The sequence below is a fragment of the Protopterus annectens genome, chromosome 16.part0, assembly GCF_019279795.1.
Source record: "Protopterus annectens isolate FY-2018-M chromosome 16.part0, PAN1.0, whole genome shotgun sequence".
Lineage (NCBI taxonomy): Eukaryota > Metazoa > Chordata > Ceratodontiformes > Protopteridae > Protopterus > Protopterus annectens.
The window spans coordinates 795,492,719-795,517,001 of record NC_056750.1 but is presented as its reverse complement, the minus strand read 5'-3'; positions in this window follow the sequence as shown (position 1 = coordinate 795,517,001).

Genomic DNA, 24,283 nt, shown 5'->3' with positions numbered 1-24,283 from the left:
TATAATACCTTCATACGAAAATCCTTTGTTTTCTCTTTATTTATGCTTAAACATTGTGTACTCAATTTTTCATAATTTTTTCCATCCAGACTTATTTTTTGCTATTACTACAATATCGTCAGTGTAAGTATACATTGAGTATTCCTCCATCATTCTATATCCTCCCTTAGTTGACATTTTATTAAGTTCCATTATTACTGTGTTCATGATTATAGCAAAGATCATACTGCTTGCATTATATCTTTGTTTTATCCCACACACTATTTTCAAATCTTCCCCAAGCCAACCATTTATCTTCATTTGCATACAATTCTTTTCATATATTGATTTAAATACTTGTAATATTGTTTCACTTATGTTGTATGCTTGTAAAATGCCCCATAATGTTTTATACTGAATATTTATCATATGCCTTACTGACATTCACCTATCATGATTTTTGTTTCCACTTTTTAATAATAATATCATAATATCATTACTTAGTTCTTTTATTATCAACAATAGGTCTTGACTCCCCTTTCCTTTTCTACCAAACAAATTGTGATCATATAATCTTTCTATTTTGCATTGCAGTCTTTTAGTTACTATTCTCATGAAAATTTTATAATCTGTATTATTCAGTGTAATTAGTCTCCACTTTTTTATTTCATCTTTAACTCCTTTGTTTAATATACATTTTGTCACACCTGTGCACATTTTTTATACTTGATTCCTCTTTCTAGCCACTTGTTCATTACTTCTACAAACACCATTTTTTGCCAGTCCTACATTTCTTTATACATAATATCTTTTAAGGCCTCATTCAACTCATTTATATTTATTTTCTCTCTAAATATTCATTATCTTCCTTATTTAAATTTTCACCATTTTAAATTTGTTTTATGTTAACTTTTTTTTACTATATAAATCTAATACATAGATGTTAAGTTGTCTATCTCGCCTTCATTCTTGCTGGATGGGTTCTAAAAGCTCGAGAGTTGGTTCCATATCCCACAATGCTGTTACCTCAGATCTCGTTTGCCGCTACAGCAATCGAGGTGTTGGTTTTTCTACCGGCTTGTTGGTAAGTGTATTTCTGTAAAAATTAGAATACTTAAACCCCTATTTTTTTAAGTTTAACTACTTTTCCCTTAGTTTAGTGGATTCCTACCCCTGTTTTTCAGAAAATCCCGTTTTTTTCCCACAAGAACTTTAAAGTTCTCTCTCGGGCCTTCTGGCCTTTCCCCATTCCCTAGTGGTGTGTGTGTGTTCTCTTAATTAAAACTTTAGTTAATTGTTTTATTTTTGAGTTTTAAAATAAGATTAGTGTAATCAGTGTGTCTGACTGGGGGTGTGTGGTTTCACTTTCTTGTCTAGGATGTCTAAAGACACAAGGTCTCAGGCTTCAAGAAGTGTGATGCGTGCTGTCAGAAAATGTCTCTGACAAGGACTCCTGTGCTCCCAGGGTCCTGCAGGAAAGAAAGAATAAGTTGATCCTAAGGGGTCTACTTAAGCCTGAGGATTCCCTTTCTGTCTCTGGGAAGCCCTCTAAGGCTTCTAGGTCCTCGGCTCCAGCTACTGAGCCGAGACCTAAAAACAAACCTATGTCTGCATCGGCTCCGGCTGGAGCCGATGAGTCTAACTTCTGTGGTTCCTCGGCCCGGCTGGAGCCGAGGTAGAAATTCCCCTGTCGGCTCCGACCAGACCTGACATCTAGGAAGAGATCTAGGTCACCATCCCTTGGCTCCGTTCATTCGGCTCCAGCATCTCCTCTGCTGTCTGCTCCTCTAGGTCATCGAGGCTGTCGGATCATGACCTTCAGAGGGTAGTGTTCGACTTCTTAAGTCCGAGGCACTGGCCCAAATGCTTGAGCCCGACTCATCAGTCGATGCCTGCCCCTGTCCATCAATATGTTCCTCCTCCGACTCTAGTGAGCTCGGAGCTGGGGCATTTCGGAACCGAGACTGTGGTAGCGTCAGAGCCGATACAGATGTCTTCGGCTCCGTCATCGGCTCCGATTTCTTCTTTGAAGAATCTCAGCGCGAACTCCCTCGTCTGCTCCGAGGGTGAGTGGCATCGGACCCTTGTCCAACCCCGCTCTTCCTCTCGGAGCTTCGCGCTGGTGAGTTCGGCTCCGACGCCGCCTCGGAGCCATCACTGTCGGTGCCGAGGAGGTTCTCAGCGGACCTCTGGCTTTGCCTGACAGGTGTGCGTTGAGGTCATGCGGTGTGTTAGAGCCTGGCTCTACTCCACAGTCGGCTCCGTCCGCCTCCCTCTGTGCCTCAAGTCAAGTCGACTCACTCCCTCATCCCGGACCGCAGAGAGCCAGCTCCTCAGGAACCCCTGTGGGATTTCATCCTCTTCGAGGCCTCTCCTGATTTGGCAGAAGAGCCTCGGAAGAGGAAGTGTAGGAAACACATTGACTCACCTGAGTCCATCACATCTGACACAGATTTAGATGATTCCGAGGGTTCCCCCCGTTCCCCTTCTGAAGATGTCTCTTTTGCAGACATTCTCGAAATCCTCAAACAGAGGGGAAATTGGCCAGCCCTCAACCCGGATGAATCTGTGTACCTTGAGGCATTTGGCTCTCGTCCTTCCACCTCCTGGGTGTCTCCCCCCTTTGACCCCCTCATGCAGGTGGTAGCTAAAAAGGCATGGACGGCTCCTGATTCAGTGGACCCCACTCCCAGGAGACCCTCAAAATTCATAACGGCACCAGCAGACAAACAGTTCTTGACAAAAGGAGTCTCTGTGGATGCTATGGTGGTAGCTGCTGGAACTAAGAAGGAACTAGCTGATCCTTCAGTACCTGTCCATCCATCTAACAAGGAATCTAGGTCCATGGACAGGTACGGGAAGCGGATGTTCTCGTCAGCGACATTTGCTATGCGTTCGCTGAACTACCTGTGCCATTTTACTCGTCTTCAAAGGGATTTGATTAAAGAAGCGAGTGACATGTTGAAGGACCCTACAGCTGCGGGTTTTCAAGATAAGATGAACACTCAGCTGGCTACCCTTAACTCCATAGCCAACTCCTCCATGCGCCTCCTTTCTTATGCGGCTGATGGAGCGAGTAGGGCCGCAGGGCCTACGGTGTGTGCTTTTGAGGCATGCCTGGATGCGGCTATGCAATTTTATGGACCCCTTCAAGACGTCTTTCACTAATTCCCGTTTGATGGATCATCTCTTTGGTCCTCAAGTGAAAGAAACCTTGACTAGGTGCGAGACTGATGGCAAGACTCTTTCTGCCGTCGGTCCGTTTTACTCCTTTAGGCCTTACCCCAAAGGCCAGAAAAGTGGGAAAATGTGGTTCCGTAAACAATCTCAAGGACTTCGCCTGGCCTTTAAAGTCGTTTCCCGCCAGAGGCAGAGGCGGAATAACAATGGTAACCAGGGCAATCGAAGCCTTCTCTGATAAGCCCTTTCAGCATCCCTGAGGTGTTGCCCGACTGCCCACCTGTCACTGTACCCAGAAGCCTGGCTATCCCTGACTCAAGACAAATGGGTACAGTCCATCATTTCAAGGCTATTCCATTCCCTTTCTTCGCATTCCAAACCAATCAAAAATCCCTTCCAGATGTTCCACCCACTCAAAGGGATCTTGCAGCTTTGGAAATTTCAAAGCTGCTTGCAAAAAGAGCAATTCAGCCAGTTCCAGCAGACCAGCAAGGATCCGGAATCTACTCAAGGTTCTTTTTAGTTCCAAAGAAAACAGGGACTGGAGACCAATTTTGGATCTCAGTATCTTGAACAAGTCAGTCAAGAAAACAAGATTTCGGATGGTCACGCTGCAGTCCATCCTTCCCCTATTGGGAAAAACTGGATGTGCTCTATAGACCTTCAGGATGCGTACTATCACATAAAAATGAACAGACGCTCCAGAAGATTCCTCCGCTTCAGGCTGGGAACCAGTCATTTTCAATTCAGGGCCCTGCCCTTTGGTCTCACCACTGCCCCGGTGTTTACCAAATGCATGGCAGTGGTAGCTTCTCACCTGAGATGACAAGGATTCCAGGTGTTTCCATATTTGGACGACTGGCTCCTCACAGCTCCCACCAAGCATCTCCTTCTGATGACCAGGGATTACACCTTTCGCATTTGTCAAAAGTTAGGCATTTCAATAAATTGCGAAAAGTCTGTTTTGTCGCCTTGTCGTACTATTACCTTCATAGGCGCAAATCTAGACACAGTAGACATGTCTGCAAGACTAACAGATCAGAGAATAACAGACATACACAAACTGGTCTCACTCCTTTTCAACATCAACAGAATCAAAGCCAGGTTAGTGCTGAAAGTGTTGGGAATTATGGCGGTGGTCGTACTCTGCTTCCATTAGCCAGATTCCACATGCGAATCCTTCAATGGATGCTCTTTACACAATGGTCATACCAGCAACTTCCAATGTCCCACACCATTATGATCACGCAGGCGTGCAGAAATCATCTCATGTGGTGGATGTCTTCCCCTCAACTCTTGTTGGGAAGACCCTTTGTTCCACCCTCCAGTTGCTACTCTGACAACGCCCCTGATCGGGTGGGGCCATTATCAGGGCAGGACCGTCCAGGGCACATGGCAACCAAACGAATGCCACTTGCACATAAATGTTCTGGAGATGAGAGCAGTGCTTTTAGCGTTGCAAGCCCTTCAAGACTCTCTTCCCTTGGGAACGATTGCAATCCAGACAGACAATATGTCTGTAGTGTGGTACATCAACAAACAAGGCAGAACCAGGTCCTACTCCCTGTGACGAGAAGCAGTCAGAATGTGGCAATGGGCGATTTCTTCTCAGCGGTTTCTGATAGCAACGCACATCCCGGAAGTCCAATCAAATCGCGGACAAGTTGAGCAGAGCTATCCTCATGCCTCACGAGTGGTCTCTGAAAGACTCTGTTGTGAGAGAAATTTTCCTCAAGTGGGGTCAGCCTTGCTGCGATCTTTTTGCTACTCCCCAAAACAGCAAGTGCAAAGATTATTTCACTCTATTCCCTTTACCAGGCCAACCCAGCAGAGACGCTCTAGTCCAAGTTTGGCTGGGACTTCTGTATGCATTTCCTCCCTTCCCACTAATCTCTCAAGTGATACAGAAAGCTATCGCTCAGAAGGCCTCATTGATCCTCATTGCTCCTTACTGGCCTCGACAGGTGTGGTTCCCTTCTACATCAATTTCTATTGAGCGACCTTGGCATCTGGACCTAGTTCCAGATCTTTTGATCCATCAGTCGGGTCAGTTACATCGCTCCCTCCCTCTCTGAACCTCACTGCTTGGTTCCTCCAGTTCCAACCTTAGCCAGGCTTCCTCAATTATCTCACTCCGTTCGAGATATTTTGATAGCTTCCCATAAATCTTCCACTCGGAAGATTTATTTGAACATATTGGGCTCAAGGAAGGACATAGATCCTTTCACTGCTTCCATCCAAATAGTCCTTGATTTTCTAGCTGAACTCTTCCATGCAGGTTCATCTCCTCTACTCTTAAAGTTCAATGGGCAGCTAGTACTAATTTTGATGTGGGTATTTCTGAGTCTGCCTTAATGTCGCACAAGCTTTGCAAAGCCTTTTGAAAGGAGTTTTTCTTCTCAGACCTCCTATAAGAAATCCTCCTTCTCCTTGGGACCTAAATTTAGTTCTTACTTCTTTGATTCTTCCCCCTTTCGAACCTGCAGCCTCCTGTTCTTTAAAATTGCTATCATGGAAGACTCTCTTTCTGGTAGCTATTACTTCAGCTAGAAGAGTTTCAGAACTTCAAGCACTCAGCTGTCGACCTCCTTATCTATTGTTTCATAAGGACAGGGTATCCTTACGAACCCGTCCTTTTTGCCTAAGGTAGTATCGACGTCAAATCTAAATCAAAGCATTGACCTCCCTGTCTTTTTTCCAGAATATTCCAACAGGTCTGAACAAAAATTACACTGGCTAGATGTTCGTCAGTTGAGGTACTATTTGGATAGAACAAAATAATTCAGAAAATCTGACCAGCTGTTTGTCTCCTATGCAGAAGGCAGAAAGGGACTTTCAGTTTCGAAGGTATCATTATCTAGATGGCTAACATCTCTGATTTCCCTTGTATATGAAATTAGACACCAAAAGCTGCCTAATAAACCTAAGGCCCATTCCACCAGAGCTTTGGCTGCTACTTTAGCCTTCCAAGACAGACTGCCTATTGACACCATTTGTGCAGCGGCTACTTGGGCTACTCCTCACACTTTCATTTCTCATTATAAGTTGGATTTAGCTTCTAGGCATAGAGCTAACTTTGGTTCCACTGTTCTCAGGAGTCTGTTCCGTTAGGCCACCCGGGACAAGGTGCTAGTCCCATCCAGCAAGAATGGATAGACAACTTAACATATAGAAGTTATCTTCTTACCATAACGTTCCCTGTTAGTTGTCTTCTCGCCTTCCTCTTCCACCTCCTTCCCCTGGCCTGGACAGACCTAGAGGAGTTGTGATTGTGACCTCTCGTGCTACCACCTCTTTTCTTAGGCATATGCTCTTGTGCATATTTCCTGGATCAGGATGTAGGTCACCCTTCTTTCTCCCTGTTGTTAGAGGTGGACTCTGTTTAGAGTTATTCTGTTACTATTATAAGCTGGGGTTAGCTTACAAACGAGATCTGAGGTAACTCTCGCCTAGCATTGTGGGATATAAGGGGCCTCGAGGGCGGTGGAACCAACTCTCGAGCTTTTAGAGTGCTCCGAACCCATCCAGCAAGAAGAAGGCGAGAAGAAGACAACTAACATGGAACGTTATGGTAAGAACATAACTTCTATTTATTCCATATGTCTCCTTGCTTTTTAACTTGTTTGCCTTCTTTATTTTTTTAATTTTCATACCTTTCCTTCTTTCACTATCTTACATATGGTGCTCCTACTTTTTTTCCATGTAAGCAATATTTTTGCTTATATAACAATTTAGCCTTATTTTTTTCTTCTCAGTCAAGTCATTAAATATTTTTACTTAATATTTTGCATTCCATTTTCCTTTTTACTTAATATTTTGTATTCCATTTTTCCTTTCTATATATACTATATTTTATATTACTTTTTGAATTGAATTCACCATATTGTGCAATTTTCATAAAAATCTCTCATACTGATATGATGTTGCCATAATTCTGTAATTGCTTTTCTTTCTCCTGAATCTAACTCTTTCATTTATTCTCTTTATGCCTTTTCCTATTTTAATATATTCCTCATTTTCATGAATTCTTCTCCAAATTGCCATATGATCAGAGAACCCATTATATTTAATTCCGTTTTGTGTAACTTTTAGGCTTTCTGATATCAAAAAAAATCAACTTCTGTCTTAATTTAATTTCTTTTGTAAGTCCAATGTTTATTTTTCTACTTTTCATAATTTTAGTAACCATTTTAACATCACAATTATTCTTTTACTTTCTCAATTTACAATTAGTCACCTGTCATTATTATAACCATGTTAACACATACATAATTATGTATACTTTTAAATGTTTCTCTTTCTTTTTTGTCACATATGCATATAAAGCTATTGGTCTATATGCATAATTTTCCATCTTATATATACTACTGCTATTCTCCGCAGTTTACCTATTGTAATATCTGATAATTTTATATTTTCTTGGCATAGTATACATATACCTGTACATTTTTCTTTGCCTATATTCCAAACAACAGTACCATTCCAAAGTTTTTTTTCTGTTAGCACCCTTTCTTGTTCTGTTACCATTCTAATGTCTTCTAACACTATTACATGGGCATCCACTGCAGCACACCATTGTAAAATGCTAATTCTTCTCTTAATATTCTTCATACTGTAATATTTTTAGCTTTATAGAACAGTTATTATAATTTCTTATCCCTTACCTTTCTTCTCTCTTGCCATTATATATTTTTTTAAGTTTTCTTCTTTCCCTAACTCTTTCTTTTTAAATTTTTCTTGCCTTTTACTATATGTTACTCTGACTCTTTTTCACATGTTTGATCTCTCTCTTTCTTTCTCTTTGTCTTTCCCTTTAAATTTAAATACCATTTCTGTGTTTTTCTTGTTGTGTTGTGTGTTCTTGTGTAGCTTTCTTTTTCTAACACTTTTTTTTTTTTTTTTGTATAATTTCAGTTTCATTTTCTTACATTTTACTTCATATTTCTTTGTATTATGACCTCTGGCCACATAAGTAACACACTTTTGTCACATTTATTAATTAAATGATCCCTTTTTCACAAAAATAGTTGTCCTCTTTACGTCAAGAACCTCTATTGCCATGCACATTAATAATACTATATATATATATATATATATATATATATATATATATCTCTCACATTGTCATTTTCCATTTTTTTTTAATTATTCCACATTCCCAACCCCCTCTTTCATCAAAGATTTTAGTAAAATCCATCACTTCTTTACATATTGTCAGCACATATTTTCGCATTTCTTTTGCTCCTACATTGGTTCTAAACTTAATCAAGATTTTTATTTACATTAAAAAGGCTTGCACAACATATTCTGATCATGGAAAGTTTGCTTTCTTCTTTTCATAGGCCCCCAAAAAGTTTTCCATAGCCTGGCCAATCTCAAAAAACAAGTCACAAAAAGTTTCTTTGTTAATTAAAATTAAAATGAAAGCTCTTACCTCTTCAGCTTTTACTCCCAGAAGTACAATAACACTGTCCCATACCTCATATCTGTCTAGACCTTTTCTTTTTTACTGCTCACCTGAACAACATATTTTTCATTATTTCCTTCATCTCTGTCTTCTCCTTAGCTCCTTCTTCCAGTGTTTGTGAATATGATTTTTTTTTAACCTTCTATGGCTCTTTTTCCTTTTCTTCCTCTTCTATTTTTTCCATAATGTCACTCCAGGATATAGCAGTTCCACTTTCTGGCTCACTGTGATTAACTAGCTCCTCCAGATACTCGTCCTACAACCCTCCCAACTGGAGGGTTGAAATAACACATTTTACTGCCATTTCTGCTGTTTCAAACAGGTTTTTCTGGAAATTTTCTTCTGAATCCATCTCCACCACTGCATTTAGTTCCATCTCCTTCCCAATCTCCTCACCATCAGCAGACATTTTCTCTGCTCCAACATTGCCTGAAAACATTTTTGGTGGTAGTTCTACCATTTTTGTCTTCATTTTCAACATATTTAATTTACATATTACCTTGTCTCTATGCAGTCATGTTTCTCCCTGGCTGCCCCATGCCTGGACAGGAAACAGGAAGTCAGGATGTGTAACACCCAATGTCTTTCTCCCACTGCAAAGAGTAGGGGAAGTTCCCCAATGCCCTGGCCAAATTTCCCCTTATACTATAAATACCACCACAGGTCTTCCTGACAAGAGTTTACTACTGTAGAGGGACTAACCTGGTCAACAAAGCATAAATTCAGTTTTAAATTAAATCCATATTACTATAATCTTTTGAAAAGGAAACAAGAAAATATTATACACACTGCCTGTTTTGAACAGAGTTTGTAGTAAATGGAGGGAAAGAGAACCAAGTAATGGGACACCAGAATGTCTGCAGTCAGAGGCCTAGCCATTATCCTGCCTAGGGCCCCATTTGACCATGATCTGAATCTGGCTATACCCTAACACTTTTTTGCACTACTGTATCCACAAATTCCATTTAGTTCTATGTAATTTGATGATTCCTATTGCTAAAGATCTCGCTTCCAGTTCTTTTATCTCTTTTACAATATTCAGTACTTCAAATACAGCTGGTTTAAATTTTGATTCCATTTTTTAGTAATTGCTTTTTTGGCAGCAAACAGCATTAAACCTAAGAAGGCCTTACTATGTCTGGGCAATTTAGAGTCTGTGTCCCAGCTCCAGAGTATAATTTCCTTAGTTAAACTAATTTGCTGACCCCAGTATTCCTAACAGAGTACTCTCTGCCAAAAAACTCCAAACAAAAATCCTAATCTTTCTGGACTTTGTTGCATACTTGGAAGCTATACATATGTCCACCCATTTGTTCACTTGTAAATAGATCTTTTCTAACCTCCTGTCATTGATTCGTATAGTTATCATGCAGTATTTTATATGCCGTACTAATGATCCCTTTTTTAACAGCAGCTTCTCTTCTAGATTTGACTAAACATACTAACAGAACAGGCCTTCCACTTTGGACTTGCCTGTCCATTTCTCTTAGCCTATACTCTTAGTAGGGAAGGCCATCTCTAACCTGCTGTCCAAACTTCTAGTTATATGCTGCCAATACCTTGTTCCTTTTCCGGTTTTTCCCAGTAAATTCTATCCCCCTGTTGACTGTTGACTGTACCCTTACTTGCAGTCATCCCTTTTAGTAAAATCTTTCTCCATTCCCATGTTTCCTTAGGTCTTAGAATATTTTCTGCAACTTTATAAATATAATATTATGTATGGTCGTTATTCATCTCATGGATCTGCAATCAAAATCTCTGTCTTCATTTCCACCCACTACTTCATCTTCACTTTACATTTTTAATCATAATCTTCTACTTGTGTTACATAAATAGCCCAACTGCATAACTCTGAAATATCCCTTCAAATCACCTTATCCTATTTAACTCTTGCCCTCTACCCTTCCCAGAAACATTTCTTCAGCTCTGTTGTTGGCCACAGCTTCTCATCTTATTGATAAAAATATGCTTGACCTGTATACAAAACTCAAGGCACTAAAACCAGTTCTCACTGCTTGTATCTTACTATCTATATCCATAAAGAGCTTCCAGTTTCTCAGTTTTTGTATTATCTTTTGTTTAGTCTCTTCCCAGTGTATATATTAGATATTCGAACGCTTAAATGTTCAAATCACTAAAGAACGAACTTTAGTGACTGAACGCTTAAATGTTCCAATATCTATAAAAACAATATTAAAAAACAAAAATAGAAAAAGTAAAGGGTTTAAGCAGGGGGAAAGCCCCTCTGCACCCCCCCACTACTTAAATATACCAACTCCGAGATTGCACTTCAGTGTGCTACAGTACGGAAATGGAAAATTTCCCATTTCCTACACTGTAGCTTGATCTTGGAGTTGGTATATTTAAGTAGGGGGGGTGCAGGGGTGCTTGCCCCCTGCTTTACACCCTTTCGTTTTTCTTTTTTAATTTTTATGTATATTCGAACATTTAAGTGTTCGATCACTAAAGTTTGTTCTTTAGTGATTTGAACATTTAAGCGTTCAAATACCTAATATAAACCCTCTTCCCACATATCCTTAGCTACCATAACAGCATTTTTGTAATCCATTCTCTTAAATAGTTCAACTTGTGTCCCAATACATATGGGTATTGCTGAACCAATTCATGTGTGGGTATATAATTTAAGATCATAAATTTTGCTTTTATCTTCATTAATTTTTATTTCCCAAAAGGACTTGAAACAGTCTCAGAATGATCCACAAGACCAAAATGTCAGTACTACTCCATGTTCAACCCCACTGGTAACTTCTCATACTACTTCATGTTGAACCCCATGAGTAATCTGTTAACTTAAATATCATTTCTAGCACCTGCTAACTAAACTGGTATAAATGGTTTCAACTCATATGATTCAACTAAGTTATCCCTGTAAATATTGTAATAATGCTACCTCATCTCCAGTATCTCAGTAAAAGGCTAGTTTTACTCAGTAATTTAGCAACTTTTGTCCCTCGCAATTTACTGTCATACACCAAATGTCTTCACATGTAGTTCTTGTCATATTGAGCAGGACTACTATCACAACAACACATCATCAGTAGGGTAAAACTAACCTGTCTCATGATGGTCTAAACCCTGCTCATGTATCCTATTAGTGGGTGAACAATCCAAAGCTTGGTGAATTCTGCTTCACAATGATAGAGCCGACATCGAAGGATCAAAACACTGCATCACTATAAACACTTGGCCACCCCACAAGCCAGTTATCCCTGTGGTAATTTTTCTGACACCTGCTGCTTAAAACCCAAAAAGCCATATGAATCATGAGGCCCTACTTTCACGGTCTATATTCATACTGAAAATCAAGATCGAGCAAGTTTTTGCCCTTCTGCTCCATGGGAGGTTTCTGTCCTCCCTGAGCTCACCTTAGGACAACCCTGTGTTACTGTTTGACAGGTGTACTGCCCCAGTCATGCTCTCCACCTGACACTGTGACCAGTCACACCCGAATGCCCGGCAGCCTGCCTGGAACCAGAAGTGAGAGCCCCAGTGGGACTTGCCCCCTGCTTCACTGAGTAAGTGAAAAAAATGATGAGTAGTGGTATTTTATCAGTGGCAGAGGCCTCCCACTTATTCTACACCTCTCATGTCTCTTCACATTGCCAGACTAGAGTCAAGCTCAACAGGGTCTTCTTTCCCTGCTGAGTCTGCCAAGCCTGTTCCCTTGGCTGTGGTTTTGATAGATAGTAGGTAGGGACAGTGGGAACCTCGTTCATCCATTCATGTGCATCACTAATTAGATGACGAAGCATTTGGCTACCTTCAGAGACATAGTTACTCCTGACGTTTATCCACGCCTCATTGAATTTCTTAACTTTGACATTCAGAACACTGGGCAGAAATTGCAAAAAAAAATCATTTCCGTACTCTGTCCCTCATTTTTCACTTCTTTCTATTCATAATTTCTCATTTCTCTGTCAGTTAGTGTTTGACATGAACCAAGAAATGACACAAATATAACACCACCTGTTCCAGTTCTACTTTTTTATGTAAGTTATTAAGTTGATCGTTACTAGACCTACAGTACTATACAGTATGCTCGCAAGCAAACGTAACTACATGTAATGAAATCTTCTAATAAATTAAACTTTCATTTTCTTAATCTCATCACCTGAACACTTAGTGGCATTTTTCTCAATCACTATAATTCTTTTGCAATTTTTATGTTTACTATTTGAAAATATTTAGTGTCTTGACTCTGTTCAGTTTTTGTACACATGTAACCATTGTAACTGTGTATTAAATGTCATTCATTATGGATTTGTGATATATTTGTAGCCTTCTGGAGTTTTTCTTTGGAGCGTCCACTGAAAAGGATTGTTTTCTGTCCAGTAAACTCATGCCAGCTAATAAAAAAATAAAAATACTAGGCAAATACACGGGGGGGGGGGGTGACTTGCAGTTAGGCAGGTTTCCTTCCAAGCTGCAATTCTTATGCATTCTCAGTTTCTGAACTGCTGCTTTATCAGACTCTATTTTTTCATTGAAAGTCCGAAGTTCTATCCTTACTCTTGGCTTTTCTTTTCACCATCATTGCTTCAAAACATTGGAAAATAGCTCTGGAAATCCTCTGCAATCCTGTGTATTCTGGGTGCATAGCAGCCATCAGATTACTAGCTAATGTTGATCGATTGCTCTGTATTTATTACATATACACACCTGGCAGTTTGGTAACTTTGAAAGGATGCAGAGAAAAGCAAAGCTGAAGAGTAAGACAGAATACCTGCCCTTAGTTGTGATTCTTGTTCACCCCTCATCAAAAAGATGGGGAAAAAATCCATAAATTACACCTCAGGACATTTAGTACCCCAAATACTTTTGTGTTTAATTTAGATATTTTTTCCACAAGCAGCGTGATCTAGTTAGGGTGTGTTGAAAAGATGCAGGGGAAAAAAGCTGGAAAATTGGACAAAATATGAGAAGAGGTAGGGAAAAAGCAATTAGGATGATGTGGGAGGCTGTGATGGGGAGAATCAGAGGATATGAACTACTGATTAATGCACATAGGACAAGCAGAAAGCAAAAGGGGGTTCCATTCCAGCCTTCTACTATGGCATAATTTTACCTAAGGCCATCCATACCTGTAAGAGGCCAAATATGTATGCTGTACTTCTGAGCGCTAAACCAAGTCTACATGTCTCGTGTTCATATAAGACTGTATAATAAAGGAGATTAAAAAAAAAAAATAACATACTGATCCCCAAGGCTCCCCTAGTAGGACCTGAATCCATTTGTACCCCCTCCCAATACTGAATCTGTTTAGAACTACAGCACAGGGGTAGGGGCTTTCCAAAAAGGCATCATCCAGGCAGCCATGTGATTGATTTTCACCCTCCCTGTCATTCAAGCAATGACAGCATATACTGCAGGTCCCACCCCTCACCAGTGAGTAGATGTTTGCCCCACACCTGTGGGAATCACTATGCCTTCATTCCATGGGATTATGCACTACCCATGTGCCTTTTTTGAAGATTACTTCATAAGCAGCTTGGTGTTTGAATACCTGCCTCTGGGCCATCCCCTTTATTGTTGAAAAAGATTATCCTAATCCACCCCCTAATTTTACTATTTCATCCTTCATTAGTTTATTTACTTTTAAACAATAAATACATGATGTGCATGTACTTTTAACAAGACAATGCAGAAATGAAAAGCCAACAAATAAACAAATGACAATTACTTTCATAACCTGAAGTTTAGACTGCAATGAACTACAGATAGTCTGTCCAGTATTTTTCTGCATACAAAAGTTATATATTCACACAGGTTCACACCCCACCTCCTCAGCTAATGAGACAAACTGTAACTCATCTACAAAACTTCAGAGGAAAAGCAGCAACTGTCCATACTGACTATTCAAGCTATAAAAGAAATTCAGCTGGCCACAGTTTTGATAGTACTCCTGCAGTTCCTGACAACACACTGTAGCAATATTAATTAGGTTTAAAGACCTCCAGCTAAACAAACAGCTTCATAAATCTTACTACTTTTGGAGCAGAAACTGTTCTAAGTTCTCCAGCACATTTCAAAGACAATATTGAATATTTTGTTTGTCTTTTCGACTTTTCCCTGTTAGGGGTCGCCACAGCGGAATTCCGGTCTGCTAATGATTGGCAGTCGATTTTTATGGTGCCAAGTTGCCAGCCCGACGCCCAACCTTCAGCGAAGGCACGCCCATTCACGCATGTCTTTCGGAGGCCACTCGACCATGGGGAGGACATGCAGACTCCACACAGAAGGCACTCCAGCTGAGAATCGAACAGGAGAACCTCTTGCTGTGAGGCAACAACGCTACCGCTGTACCACCGCAGATGCCAAAGACAATATTGAATGTACAAGCAGAAAATAACAGAAAACACATGTGCTGCCATATTTGTATTATAAAAGCCACTGTAAATTAGCTTTGAATAATGTTCATAGGGCAAAATAATAAATGTCAAATTTAAATGTTAGTACAGCCAAACTCCCTTTACCATTGTAGCTACGGTTATTCTTGTTCAACAAACAATGGTTTTCTAATTTAAAACGATTTTAATAATATTCCACTACTTACTTGAAAACTGCCTTTCTATATTTTCTGCTACTACTTTTGCCATGTTCTGTTATATATTTGTTTAACTGTCTGATACAACTGCTCCTACTTAAGTTTTATATACTGTCTATCATTTCATTATCAGCATACTGTCCTTCACTTTCATTGAGAAACATACAAAAGGCCAATGTGTGAGAGAGAAACCTGCAGTGCTTGTCTGTTGTGCAGTGTAATTGAGTATTTGACATTTATTTATTGATATTTTCTTTTCTGTTTTTAGCATTATGTTGAAATCTTCCAAGCTAAGGCTTCAAGAATTCATTATTTGTAAAAATGTACAGAAACTATAGGCCTGCAATTACTGCGTCAGAATAAAAATTGTATTCATTTATTTATGAATAATATTGATGTGACTGAGCACAACTGTGAAAACCCAAGAAATTTCATGGCTTCAGAAATGTACTAATGGTATAATAAAGTGAGGGCAATAGTGAATGCAAAACAATGCGGCAGAGTGATTCAGAAATATATACATGATATGCTAACTCCAGGACTACAAAAACATTAACCATTGCAGTAGTACATCAGTATATGCCAGGGGCTCTACTGTCTGCCTGTGGTCACAGTGTTGTATGTCATCGTCCTTGGTAGTACCTAATATATCATGCCCATGATGACAGAGAAATAGTAGACAACTGCCCTGTCATCACATGCATCATGCAAGATCTGATTGAGATGCGTCACCCACGTGCAGCCCCAGGAAATGCATGGTGAACCTATCACAGGGGACAGACAATATTACAACAGGGACATTTCAGTGCCACTGAGAAACATGGTACGTGTGTCCCAGGTATCTGCCCCAAGGGTTCATAGGCTCAAAAAAAAAAAGAGCAACTTAAAGCCCTTGCTAATTGCCTTTTATTATGTCAGAACTTCAGGAAATTTTTTTTCTTTGCTATCGATAACATCCTGAAATCTGCCCTTTTGGGAGATATTAATAAGCTTCTTGAGGTTAGATGGCAGATAGCATTTGCTGGGTCTGAATGAGAGTATCAACATTAAATGTCTGTTAAAAATGGCAAAGGTTATAAGATCAAAGTTACTAGAGAAAACACAGCATAGGCTGCATGTGTGATTATGCCAGCAGTTTGTGTGGGATGATTTTTATGATGGAACATTTTGTTGGTGAAGGTGAGTACACCATGGTTAATGATGATGATTAGACATCCAAAATCATGATAGAGAATGCATAGAACACACTGCCCAGTCATAGACCACTGTAATTGTCAAATGCAATGTTTGCCTGCTTCTCCTCTCTGAACGTATCTGGAGGTACATAGCAGTACACATCATCATTATACTTAAGAAGTTATATTATGGCAAAGATACCCAGGATGAGGAAGTCCCAGAGGCAGCAAGGAGAGGTGCTGGAGGAGGAGCCTGGAGAGGGGCCAGCTGCAGAGGAGGGCTATGCCAACAAAGCCATCATGGTACATAGTAATGTCAGCAATTGATTCATAACTATGGGCCAGAGTAAATCATTATATAGAACATTTAAAATGGTGCATGCAAACCTACATCCAGGCTGTACTATAACATGTTTAGAGTGGTAACACAGTGCACAGTGCAACAGAGTACTGTGGGCAAAACACAGATATTGGCCAGTGGGCAGATGGGAAGAGGGCACAGTGCAAAGCTTCAACAATGGGCATTGTGCATGTGTTGGTTGTGTTTGTCAACAATTCCTGGCTGTGTGAGACAGGGCAAATGTGCCAGGAAAAGGATACTGTCTCCACTGTTGTGTAAAGTAATAAGCACAGCCCCATCAGCTGTTGCAGCACTATTCCAGGAGATGGTAGATGGGACCAGGGCACCTGCAGGCGACATGTACACCAACTTTGCATGCCCCAGTCCACAGGACTGCCCTTTCATAGGGAATTTACTGTCCTGATCCTCACCATGCTTAGAGTTTAGAGTGGAATCCAACTATAAACAGTAACTTGGCATGAACACCCTGTCTGTATGTAGATCCATGTCACAACATGCTTTCCTCGACACTGCATGAAGGAGTGGAAGTGGTGGCACCAAGTGTTCCTGACCATGGCATCCCCCTTCTAGTTTGACTTTTCTCACTGGTGAAAGAGGTGGTCTGGCCATGGGAAGTGCATCAGCCATGATGTGCAAATATGCAGAAGGATCTGCTGCATATGAGCTCCCCATGCCAAATGTCCATGGTGTCACACTTGTATCTAATGCACTCTCTCAGATTTTCATGCAAGCCATGTTCTACCACTATGAGATCAGCAATGCCTGTGTTGGTGTACTTGTATTATGCCTTTGCAAAATACTGGATACAGACCATGAACAGTTGTAACTTAGGAGGCAGATGGTAGTCATGGCATGCTTGGTCACAGGCACACCATCCACTGATGTCCTCTCTCTATGGAGTTTGCAGCATCTGGTGAGGATTATGCTGCAGGTTATGGCATTCCACCCCCAGGAAGATGTATGTATGTTCAATTCTTCCCATTACCAATTTTCTTCCTTTGTGTGTATGATTATAATTCCACTGTCACCCCCTTCAAGTATGTCAACACCGCTTCAACAGTCTTTGCGTTGCATTTTGTGTGTGTGTGTGTGTGTGTGTGTGTGTGTGTGTGTGTGTGTGTGTCTGTCACTGCTTTCTAATCTCTCCCCTCATTTCCTTCCCTTGTCTTACTCTTGCATATTTTCTTCTCAAAAAAAGGACACCTGTACCAGCAAAAAAACTCTCTTGCTTACCTTGTAACTTTGTGTGTGTGTGTACCTGTGTTTGCTGGAGTTCTATTCCTACTTTCATTTACACCCATTGTTGCCCTTTTAATGTAATAAAAATAGGCATAGAATCTCCCCATCTCTGCTGTACTGTGCTTGCCATTTTTGTGAGTAGGTTTTCTAATTAGTGGATGCTTCCATAAGAATTCCCTTAGCTAATTGATTGGTTTCAGGCCACATCGTGGTATAAGGCATACCTGTATTAGCCATAAATTGATTAAAATAGACATGCTTTGGAATCCCATGGATTTTTTAACAGTATTTGCCATTAGCAAAATATTTACATTTGGCCTCTGTTTTTGGCCTGCTTTTTTCAGAAAAGGGTCCAGAATCTAAGGCCATATTTTGGCTTTCATGGGTGCAGTTTTTGACAACTACAAGGCATGTATGAGACAAAACCAGGTTAAAAAATGAAATCATCCTTCATGGTGTATTGTTACTATAATTTAGCCATATTGGGTTCAGTTGCATAGTTTGAATAGTACAGCTAATTGGTTTTCTATTTCTGCTGTTTATTTTGCATCCCTCACAATCTGAGATTATTATAAAGCATTCTTTTGAAGCAGTTTGCTACAACACTACAAATTGCAGTTCTCCTTTACTGTACTTTGTTGTCCACCTCAGTTTTCAGATTAAGTGCCTTCTGTATGCAAGTGGCATATTCTGTGTCCATGTGTGTTTTGCCAGGTGCCACACTTTCCTTACACACCTGAAGGAGACAATAGGTAAACCAACAATCCTCCAAACTGCCTATGTCCTATGAATATGTGTATGCACATGTGTATCTGTGTCTCTAACTTCTAATGAACTGATGTCCTACCAGGGGAACTGTCTCTGCCTTGCACCCAATGAGCGATGAGGCTAGCTCTGCCTTTCTGCATGCCCCCCACCCATGGCCCTGAATTGGAATAAGTGGATAACTGCAGATTGAATCAGTTTTGTTTAAACTATTTTGACTGTTGCAGTTTCAGTAGCATTTTCCATGTATAGTGTTGTCCTTTATTCTGATAATATTGGGGTTTCCATGTATAGTGTTATCCTTTATTCTGATAATATTGGGGTTTCCATGTATAGTGTTATCCTTTATTCTGATAATATTGGGGTTTCCATGTATAGTGTTATCCTTTATTCTGATAACATTGGGGTTTCCATGTATAGTGTTATCCTTTATTCTGAGAATATTAGGGTTTATCCTTTTCTAATACTAACTGCATATACACACTTGTATAAGTTCTTCTGTACCTTGTGGTGTCTAGATACATTTTATATCTATAGAATAGTAGTCCTCTTGGCTGGGTTGACCTTGGTGGTTTGCTGAAACTGTGGAGGTCACCAGGAATCTGCAGAGAAATGCATTCATTCTCAGTGTCTGTCCTGTATCAGACCCCACACCAAAGGGCTCAAATTTTGCTCAGCAAACAGCTGCAATGAAAACTCATAATTCAATCTACAGCATGCCATCAAAAGCATTGTATATATCATACACAACTTGAATCAGTTTTTGTTTAAGCTATTTTGACCGTTTCAGTAGCATCAAGGAATTTCATGTATTTTCCACATCTAGTGTTATCCTTTATTCTGATAATGAAAGTTTTGATGTGCAGAGTAGTAGAATGTAAGATGGGAGATGAGCAGTTTGGATTCACATCAGGATGCAGCACAACTGACCCGATGTTTGGATTGAGACAGATACTTGAGCAGAAGCTAGAGATGAGGAGAGAGTCCAACTGGGCATTCCTAGACTTGGAGAAAGCATATGACAAGGTCCCAAGAAAGCTGATCTGGGCAGTACTGCGGTGGATTGAAGCCCCAGACATATTAGTAGAATTAGTGCAGGCTATGTACAAGGACCCAGTGACTCAAGTACGAACAGTGTTCGGCCTCACAGAGGGATTCCCAGTGGGAGTGGGTGTACATCAAGGTTCAGCTTTGAGCCCACTGCTGTTCATAATGGTGATGGACTACATTAGCAAACAGGTTGAAGGGGACGGATAAACAAAGCTGCTGTATGCAGATGATGTGGCATTAGAGGCTGACTCTGAGATAGAACTTCGGCAAAGGATAGGGGAATGGAATGCAAATCTGAAGGCACATATGATGAAACTAAGCATAGATAAGGAGGTAATGGCAGCAAATTGGTGAAATCAGAAGAAGCTGAGAATAGAGTTAGAAGGGAAGATGGTGGAACAAGTAAACAGCTTCAAGTATGTGAGAGGAGTAGTTCAGGAGAAGGGTAGTCTGAATGAAGAGGTCAAAGCTAGAATTAGAGGAGCTGCAGACAACTGGCATAGAGTATCAGGTGTAGTCTATGACAGAAGAATGCCAAAGAAGCTGAAAAGTAAGGTGTTCAAGACAGTGGTGTGACCAGTACTACTGTATGGTACAGAAACCTGGGCAGTAAAGGCAGAGCAGATGAAGAGACTAGAGGTGATGGAAATGAAGTGCCTGAAAAAGGTGGTAGGATGTACACTGTGGGACAGATGAAGAAATGAGGACATAGCAGAAGCCAAAGTAGCTCCAATTGCAGAAAAGATCAAAGAGAACAGATTACAGTGGTTTGGGCACATGTGTAGAAAATCAGAAGACAATCTGGTGAGGAAGATTTGGGACAGACAGGAAGAAGGTAAGAGGAAGCGAGGGCGTCCAGTAAAGAGGTGGATGGATTGTGTGAAAGAAGATCTGCGACAGTCAGGCATGAGTGTTGAAGAAGGCAAGAGTGTGGCACTGAATCGAGAGAGTTGGTGACAGTTAACACGATACCCTGACCCCATGTAGAAAAATGGGAAAAAGGGACATCATGATGATATCAATTAGTCATTGTTGCTGATTATGTGTAAACCTCAGCTCTGACTTGTATTGAGAAACTTGGCACGTTAAAATGTTTGCTAAAATATGGTTTCATTCTAAAGTTTGCAGTTTAGTTGTGTATTCAGTTTTGCATCTGTTGGGCTGGGTTTTGGTGCAGAGTGAATGATCTATACTTCAAATATGAACTGGCAATCACTGAGGTGCCCCACAATGCAACATTTTCTTTGTATCTTTCAATTAAAAAAACAGGTTTAAGTTTGCCATGATAACCACATGATAACAAAAGCGTTCTTGCAAGAAATATCTATCTTCTTCTTTGATGGGGCGAATGGACTTCTCTATGTAGGTGGTGTTGGATGAATTCAGTGCCTAGTTTAATAATGAATCTTTGGAATTTACAAAGAGCCTTCATCTTGTGAATTAACTTGAGTATGAAAAGGTTTCTCCATTGCCACCCATATTTATTTATGTCTGCAGGACCTGATGCTCAGACTAATTTGTTATAATACCATGTAGAATTTAAATGATTTGTTAGAATACAGTGTAACATTTAAATAGTATGTCCTGTCATCACAGTGTATAATAGCCTTGCAGCACTTAGTCTTCTGTTGTGCAGAAGGTTGTCTGCACGTTAAATTGCTGATCTTCATGTTATTTTATGATAACACTTGACATAGTTAAGACAAGCTGCAGATTTATTATGGAGTTTGCACACTATTATTTCTTGCCCTGTGTAAAGTGGCTCAGTGTGCCAAAGAGCAAATCTGCTTGTTGAATCTCTTTAAGGAGCTGAAGACATAGAACTGTTAAAAGTTATGAAAAGAGCATCACATTTAGAATTTAAAGTACTTACTGCTTTACTAAACCAAAAGCAATTAGATCAGCAATTTATTGTAGAAAATAATCAAAAAACTAAAAAGGTGATGTAAGACACTAAATAAACTTTAGATAACCTTTATTAAAACAATTTCAGGTGACAGCCTTCATTTATATTTGAAAAAAATATGTAGTTGACACTAACACTTAAATATAACAAAATTAAAAACATTTATTTATCTTTGTTTACTGGGAAAGTCAGACTGGGATTAAAACCAATTTTCAACAGATGCCTGAGGAGTAAAGCTCCACATTTAACACCAGTTTTGACATCTACATAAAATACAATTATATGATACCAGCAAGAATACAAAATATAGCTAAATGTGCATGCATAAGAGAAAAAAATTTTACAACAGCTTACATAAACATCATTTAGAAATGGAGCATGTACATAGCTTGTATAGTTATATACAGTATTGAACATTCATTAGACATAGAAACAGGCCTGTATACAGCAAGGAGAGAGAAATATTGCAAGATATACTGTAATATCTGCAATTTGTAGTAATTAAAATACTGAAAAGAGGCAGCTTAAGTACAGAAACATTACGGTGGGGTGGGTGATATGGCTGATAATGAACTATAGTATATGCTAGTAGTAGAACAACTATGAAAACATCATTATATTTAAGACTGAAAAGTAAAGTAATTAGGAAAGTGAATGGTTGGGGCAACTTGCATTGTTATAAGGAGCATTATTTTTGGATAGATGAGGAGAGAGAGTGAGTGATGAAACTGTGACAGAGGACAGACAGTGAGATAGTGGTTGATCTAATTAGAGAGAAGAGGAGATGGAGTCTTGTCACTTAGAGTCTGTGATTTATATAATTTATGCAAAATTAAATTACTCCTTGTGGTTTAGTGATCATCTTTCTGGCATGTTGGAGAAAAACGGGGAAGGGAATGTAAACAAGTATTTGAAGAAAAGGTAATGGATGTGGCCAAATAAATATTCAGCTAAACAATCAAGCCCCATTGTTAGAGTACATTAAAGAGTTAAAAAATTTTCTTAGCTGAATATAAGTAGAAAAAGTAAGAAAATAGTATATTGGTTATTATGCACGTATGGCATCCATACTATGTGACATAACTGTTCTGGGACTAGCACAGCTGCAAGGAGAACTGCAGATAATGCTGGCTCTCTAATTCCTGAACTAATTACTAGCAGAGGTGTGAGGATAACTGGAGACAGGAATGACTCCCTAAGTCTTGAAGGTTGCTACATAATTTACCTCGTAACAGAACAGAATTTAGCTTATCAGCAGACTGCATGATATCAAGCAAATGTCAAAGAATTTGACTGTAACAAATAAATGCAGGTTTTGTGAGAAGAAAATGAATAAAAAGACTGTAAAACTAAATGTTGGTAGCTGGGTAGTTTGTAGGAACACACCAGTTCTGAGGTAAATGGAGAATTATTATCTGTGTCGAGAAGCAAACCTTATACATTAAAACCTGTAATGTATAGTACATGTCATCTGTTATATAGATGTTATTTTCTTAGTAACTGCACTTAAGTTGCATAAAGTTATTACAGTATTACAAAGTGCCTTAATAATTAGTTAGTGGCGAGCCTAGCCTGTATTCGAACACAGGGGAAGTGGTGTCTTGTATAGGGTAATTCCAGTAAAGGCGCAGTAACTAAAATTTATGAGCGAGTCCTGAACAGGAGCACTCCAGTTTTATACAGCTTGCAGCAGTACAGTTTTCATACATCTGAATCTGGAATGAGACTGCCACGCAGTAAGGTCGCAGTGCAATAGATTCTCCAAGTCGGTGAATTCCAAGGTCTCAAATTTGCAACTTCAAGTTTTATTTCACTGGCTTTTGAATCACTACAGGGAAATTTCTAGCCATCTGCAAGATGATAGCTTGATCACCTGTCTATCTGCTGTATGGTAAGACGACTTCTGTGTTACATACAGTATGGATGCCATTAGGGGTCATAGTAGAAAATGTAAACAGAATGTAAATAGAGTTTTACTGTTAATGTATTACAATGACCAGATAAAAATCTGGGACAGAATGCAGTGTTAGCAAAAACATCATATTGGCAAATGTAAAACCTTATTAGGGCAAGTTGATAGTCGGGCATTATGCAAATGGATTGCAACATTTGACTGGTATCTCAAACAAAAGAATGTGTTGTATGACAGTAGATGTTTATTGTATGAGTTATATGAAACTGCTTTCTGTGTGCAATGTCATAAAAGTACAGTTCAAACCATTGTTAAAAAGTTAAACTGCAGAGAGAAATTTTCTGATGGTAAAGGACCAGAAAAGGGTAATACACTTCCATTATATCCAGATACTAAATAGTTATGTCCTGTCACCACATGTGAATCATTAATTTCAGAGTTACAATAGTCAAATCAGTTATTAAAATCTTCTGAAGATCTTGTTACACCCTTTAGAAAATATGTACAACAGTGGAATAAAGCCATTGCACAGCACAAAACAGATAAGGGCAGGGACAAGGTTGATGGTGCACTGACAGAAAAATGTAATAAACTGAAAGAAAAAAAATGAGTTCAGAAAGTTTAGACAATATATGAAAACACCTTCTCAGAAGTCAGAGTCAGCAGAACAGGTTGCTAAGAAAT